Source organism: Microtus ochrogaster, chromosome 10 (assembly GCF_000317375.1).
Source record: "Microtus ochrogaster isolate Prairie Vole_2 chromosome 10, MicOch1.0, whole genome shotgun sequence".
NCBI classification, from domain to species: domain Eukaryota; kingdom Metazoa; phylum Chordata; class Mammalia; order Rodentia; family Cricetidae; genus Microtus; species Microtus ochrogaster.
The window spans coordinates 52,560,582-52,567,745 of NC_022016.1; positions in this window are offsets into that span (position 1 = coordinate 52,560,582).

Genomic DNA, 7,164 nt, shown 5'->3' on the forward strand with positions numbered 1-7,164 from the left:
AAAAAAAAAAAAAAAAAAAAAAAAAAAAAAAGTTCCAAAGGGCTTTGATGCTTCTGCTCTGGGCTTGAAGGTGGTCACAAGGATCTTAGACTCCAGTGGACGACGCTGCACGTGTGACACCAGCTCATGGAACACCCGCTATGGAAGAAACTCTGGTCTTAACTAAGGTCCTGTGGTAGCTGAGGCGGCACTGCCTGGGCACTGAGCACTGTAGGTGGGTAAGTAGGTGGTAAGCACCAACGGAATATTAATAGTAATGCCATCTGGAATCTCATTTTAGTTGGGGGTGCTTTTGTTTTTTGAGACAAGGGTTCACTATGTAAACAGACTGGCCTAGAACGTACAGAGATCTGCTGGGATTAAAGATTTGTGCTAATACGCCCAGTTCCAATAGGCATTTCTTGAGTGCTCACCACATTCTGGACGTTCTAAGATCTTTTCGCGTATGTGCAGTACCTCATTTTCTCTTCACAACCCCTGTCCCATCACATACACCTATGTCTGAGGTGCTTTTTCCAGCGCCTCACTGCCCCCCCTTTTGGGCAGGGTCTCTCTACTGTCCTGGAACTTACTATCTAGACCAGGCTGGCCTCAAACTCATAGAGATCCTCCTGCTTCTGCCTCCTGAGTGCTGGGACCGAGGTGTGGGTTATCTATCACTCCGACCTCCACCTCCCTTTCATTTATAAGGATACTGGAGTGGAAGCAGAGTCTCAGGAGCACGGGGCCTGGAAGCAGAGTCTTAGGAACACGGGGCCAGCAGACCTTGACTCTTACCCTGACTCCTGACTGGAAGTCAGCTTTTCCTCAGGTCCTGACACTGGGGTGCAGATGGGGCAGGGGTGGGGAGGGTGGGTGAGGCAGTGACTCACCTGTCCCTGTCTACATTAGTCTCAGATTTTTTTCTTTTTTTTTTCATCAACTGGCAGAGCTTCCTCTCTTTCTGACGCTGTCTCTTCTTCTGATTCACTCCCCATCTGTTCCTAGTTTCTGGTTTCTGAGAGTGTGGAAGGGAGGGACAAGCTGTGGGGGTGGGGAGGTGGGAACAAACGTGCAGTAGTCTTTAAGCAACAAATTATTTTGAGCATCCTGTGTACCAGGCTGTCCTCTGTAGCTAACGTAACCTGTCGTTGCCCTCGCAGAGAGTCGACTGCAAGATATGTATTGTGGAGGGGGCACAAGTACAGGCAGGAGGGAGCCCTGTCAGGTATGGGTAAAGACATTAAGACAGATGTGGAAGAGAGTATCCATGAGGACAGTGAGGACCAGAAAGGCCTCAGCCTGGGAAAGAGGCAGTTGAAGATCTGAAGAGTGTCCCCGGCTTGGGGAAACTGCATACCTTCAAAGGCCATGGAATTCCTGGGTTGGATGAGGGCCACTGTGGGTCTTGGGGTGTGGTTCAGTGGTAAGTGGGAGGGGGGGAAGAAGCCACTGTAACGCAGCAGATGGACAGAAAGAAACAAGTCAAGGTCAGGTAGACTGATGAGAAGTTCCGAGTTTGTTCTAAGCATGAGGTACACATAAGAAGACTGAGTCCTTAAGGCAGCAGGGCAGGAAGTGAGAAGGGGGGATTGTTCTCTGACTCTTAGGGAGCTATGTGAAGAAGTCAAGACCAAGTAGGGGTACAGAGAAGAGGGATGTTTTATTTGTTGCTTGCTTTTTGAGTTAGTATCTCACAAGTTGGATTAGAATTCACTATGCAGCCCAGGCTAGTCTTAGCCTATTCAGATGTGTGTGTGTGGGGGGAAATACATTATATAATATTTTTTATGTATAGTTGCATTTAAAATGTATTTATATGGACTGGAGAGGATCCTATGTCAAAATAAAAATCAGAGAGTAATCCTAAAACATTCACATCTCAATCCTCCTTCCAAAGAGACTGCCTGAAACAAAACAAAACAAAAAAATCTACAGGCCGGGTGGTGGTGGTGCACACCTTTAATCCCAGCACTCGGGAGGCAGAAGCAGGCGGATCTCTGTGAGTTCGAGACCAGCCTGGTCTACAAGAGCTAGTTTCAGGACAGACTCCAAAACCACAGAGAAACCCTGTCTCGAAAAAACAAAACAAAGATACTGCCTGGGTTCATCTGGGGTGTATGTATCCTCAGTCTCCCCAACAGGTTCCCCAAGCAGCCAGGGACAGTAGCAGGGGCTCTGTAGGTCACCTGCTTATCTTCAGATCTCATACCTGGGAACTTGGGGAAGCTGTTTTGCTGCTACTCATCCCAAAATCAGTGACAGACCCACCCTTTGTGGTTGGGTCGGTCCAGTGTTTAGGGCGGGGCCTTGAACCTAGCAAGCTGGAAGCAATTCTGGGCAGAAACCCTCATGTCCACGCTGCTGACACAGGCTTGTAGCCATGGAGAGCCCATGTCCAGTTTATCCCTATAATCTCCCCAAGGGGGCCTGGAATGTCTTTACTATCCCATTGTTCAACCTCCTTTTTTCACTCAGATAAACAGAATCATTTCCTAAATAATATCAGCTATCAGAGCCCAAAAATGCTGGCAGATAGGATTACCAGATATGGTATCAATTATCTTTTTTTTTCCTTTGTGTTGTGTGTTTGATGAGGATTCCTACAGGGGCCCATTTCTACTTTTTTTTTTTCTTCTTCTTATTTTTTTTTGGGGGGGGGTGTCTTTTTCGAGACAGGGTTTTTCTGTGTAGTCTCTGCTGTTCTGGAACTCACTCTGTAGACCAGACTAGCCTCAAACTCAGAGATCCATCTACTTCTGCCTCCCAAGCACTGGGATTAAGGCCTGTGACTCCACCACTACCTGGTTTCTACTTTTTGTTTTCAAACAGAATTTTCTAAGTTACTCAAACTGGCCTTGAACTCACTGTGCAATTCAGGCCAACGTTGAACTTGTGATCTTTATTGCCTCAACCTCCCCAGGAGCAGAGACTGCTGGTCTGGGCTACCAGGCTGGGTCCAAGCTTCTTTCATACTGTAAAGAAACAAGAAGGCTGGTAGTGTAGATCAATGGTGAGGCACTTTCTTAGCATGCACCAGGCACTGGGTTTGACCCCAGCACTACAAAAATCAAATCAAAACTAAAATACATTAACACCTCTTCAATGGTAAGAAACAGCAGTGCCAGGTGGTGGTGGCGAATGCCTTTAATCCCAACACTTAGGAGGCAGAGGCAGGTGGATCTCTGTGAGAACGAGGCCAGCCTGGGCTCCAAAGCTACACAGAGAAACCCTGTCTCAAAAAACAAAAACAAAAAAGAAAGAGAAAAAGAAGAAACAGCATTTAATGAATTAAGAAGCATACTTCAAAATTATGTACTTATAATAAATCATGAAAGTAAACAAGGAAAATTAATAGAAAAAATGTTGGAAGGAGACACATGAGCTATAAATAGACGTCCACTCTGTTTCTCCATGCTCTGTGCATGCTGCAGTGTTCAGTTCCTGTAACTGAACATTCAGTTACAGGAAGAATGAGTAAGTGTTGGGGGGGCTTTCACATCCCTTTCCTCTTAAAGTTAAAACAGTCATCTTAATACCTTGTTTTACTGTTCCCTTCCTTCCAGCAAAATAAGTATGAATACAGTTAAAGCCATCTCTCCTCGGTGTTTTCTGTACGCGCTGCATTTCCTGCCATCCAGCCTCCTTCCCAGCCTCAGAAAGGACTCCATGCCAGCAGGATCAGCTCTCAGATGCTAACCCAATGGCTGTTCCTTTTCCCTTCCAGAGTTCTCTGCAGTTCTGGTATTGTTGGCATATCTCCTAGGAACTTCCGGTCTGCTCTGCGGCATCCCTTTCTCCCTCTGCCCAGGGAACTTTTTGACCACTCTGGCTGGCTGAGGGTTCCTTAAGGCTCAATATTCTCTAAGTTTGGGCTCCTGGCTCCACCATGTTTCTGTAGGCTCATTGTTTCTGGGTGTCTCCATCCATTCTGACTTCAGTGGACTGAGCAACTACTAGATTGCTCATCTGTATGGCAGACTGAATATCCTACACACTAAATCAATCTTAAAAGTAAACAAACAAAAGACTTGAGGCTGGTGGTGTAGCTCAATTAGCAAAATGCTTGCCTAGCATTGACAAAGCCTTGGGTTCTATCCCCAGACCTCAGAATCTGGGCTTGGTGGTGTTGGTTTGTAACTGAAGCACACTTGGGAGGCAGAGGCAAGGAGGAAAAAGAGTTCAATGTCATTTACTACAGAGTGCTGATGTCACAAACACAGCACCGAGTGTAGCACTGAGTCTTCTTATTGGGTCCTGGTGACAGTCTTGAACACAGTAGGACAACCAACTCTTTTATAGGTGACGACAGCAAAGTTAAGGGAGGTGTGATTTGGCCATGATCCCAGAGCCCCCAACACCAATCCCGGAATTCTGGTTGTTTAATTCCTGTCCTTGGGGGACGGGGAGCTTAAATTTTTATTTCTTATTTTTAACTGTGTCTATGTTTTCATTTGGATGCAGTGTCACTGGAGACCACAATAGGGGTTGGATCCCCTGGAGTTACAGGTGATAATGAGCCAGCCCACGTGAGTACTGGGGACCCAACTCAGGTCCCCAGCAAAAACAGTATATACAGTATATACCTTAACTGGTGGGCCTGTTCCCAGCCCCCACCAATTCCTATCCTTTCCTGCTTACCCTTAAATAAAAAACCCTGTTAAACCCCTCTCACATGCTATATTAGTCAGGGTTCTCTAAAGTCAAAGAATTTACAGAACCAATCTCTCTCTCTCTCTCTCTCTCTCTCTCTCTCTCTTTTTCTCATGTGTATGTGTGCCTGTGTGTGAGTGTGAGTTGATTGGAATGACTTCCAGGCTGCAGTCCAGCAATGGCTAGTTGTGAATGTGTGAATGGAAATCAGTCCCACGAGGCTGGGTGTCTCCGCTGGCCTTTCTGCATGAAGAAGCAGGCTCCGATGTCAGCGAGGGCATGGGTGTGCTGACAAGGCAAGGGCCAGCAGGTGAAGAATGGATGAACCCTTTCTTCTTCTCTTGTCCAGCAGGTGTGACTCAGATTAAAAGTGCGCCTTCCCGGGAACCTCAGGATCTGGAATACAGGCATGTGTCATCCTGTCTCAAGATCCTGATCAAAAGGGTATGTCTAGTTGAGCAGTGGTGGGGCACACCTTTAATCCCAGCACTGGGCACTCGGGAGGCAGAGGCAGGCAAATCTCTGTGAGCCAGTCTGGTCTAAAGAGAGTTCCAGGATAGATAGCCAAGGCTACACAGAGAAACCCTGTCTCAAAAACAAAACAAAAAAGGAGTGCATCTATTAAACAAAAAAGTGTGTGGGGGGCGGGACTGGAGAGATGGTTCAGAGGTTAAGAGCACTGGCTGCTCTTCCTGAGGATCTGGGTTCAATTCCCAGCAACCACATAACCACATGGCAGCTCACAAGTGTGTAATTCCAGTTCTGCGGATACATGTATGCAGGTACAACACCAATTAACATAAAATAACACACACACACACACACACACACATATAATGAGTCTTCCTGTCTCAATACCCAGATCACATGTCACACATGTGCCCGCCATTTCTGGATGGCAGTCCATTCCAGATATAGTCAAGTTGACAACCAAGAATAGCCATCACACATACTTATATATCCTTTAAAAAAATTACATTTATTTAATCTTTCTGCCCACCAACTTCCCCACACCTGTACACGTCTCCTCTAATAAACTCCTAAGCGGGTTTGTTGCGTGTTTCATGCTTCCTTCTCACTCACACCAGGTAATTTCAGAGACTTTTTAGAATTTGTAAATATTATATTCCTGCACTGGTGCGGGCAGCGCATCCCCTGCCATCTTCAGGCTGCTGTGGGACTTGGAGAGGACAAAGTGCGGCTTCGCCTTTGCCCCTGCAAGTGGTGGTGCTGTGGTCACTCGGTTGCTGCTCAGTGGGTGGGAAGAATGGAGTTTGGCGTGTCCCAGGAACGGCCTGGGTTACCTCTGAGGGTGTGGCAGTACACACATGCGTGCTGTAGCCAGATGAGTCTGACCCACGCTGCGCAGTGGAGCCAGGAAAGGCAGGAGACAAAAATGCATAGAAGGCTCTACCTCCCACAGTCAGTGCCCAGATTCGGCAAAGGAAATGCCCAGAGGCTATTTGGCCCATGAACCAAAGGACCTATAATGGATAAATATATGACTTTTAACACAGAAGAGGATTCAGGAATTTTCTTAATTTTGTGATTACAAGATTTAAAATAAAAAGACAAGGATAGTAAGAATAGGTGTGGCTATACCTGCCTAAGCTCATGGTCTCTCGTGGCAGTCTCAAAGCCGCTGCGTTGGCAGATGCCTGAGAACCTGAGCTAAATTTGTCAGCCACCTCTAATGCTGGTCTGTGACAGGACACTGAAAATGGCCTGTGCCCAGGCACAGCAAGCAATGAAGGCCAGGCCTCCTGGTCCCAAGTCCCCAGTGGGACACTGCCAAGTGGAGAGCGTGGCTTGTGTCCCGCCATGCAGCCCAGTTTCGGCTGCAAGCCAAGATCCTGGGCTCTGGCCTGACAGCCGAGCTGCAAAAAAGGAGCCTCAGAGAACTGCAGCTCCAGGGCAGTCAAGAGTCTGTGAAAATGTACATGAGCAAGTTAAGCCTATCAGCTAAGCAGACTTGCAACTCAGCTTAGAAAGATAGCTTACAAACTTTTAATAAAACATCCAATGGCGACCAGCTGCCAAACCAGAGATGTATGTGAATATGTTAATATATATATAATATATGTCTATAAATACTGCTTTGTATATATGTGTGTGTGTGTGTGATATGTACTGGTGCTTCTGATATGCCCATGTAAGTGCAGGCTCATGCGTATGTATGTGTTTACACACGTGTGTATGTGAATGCCAGAGGATTACTGTGGGTGCTGTTCCTCCAAAGGCACCATCCACATGTCTTTCTGAGATGATTGCAGGCCCACCTGTTTACCTAGTCTGACTGGCTAGTGTACCGCAGGATGTGCGAGTTTTTCCTTCCTCAGAAATGGGATTAAAAGTATGTGTTACTTTGCCTATATTTTTATGTAGTTACTGGGGACTGAACTCAGTTCCTCAAGCTTGCACAAGTCCTTTATCAATGAATTATCTCCATCGCTCTCTATATTCATATTTCCATAGGAAGGGACGCTCCCCACTTTCTCTCCCTTTCTCTTTTTTTTTTTTTTTTTTTTTTTT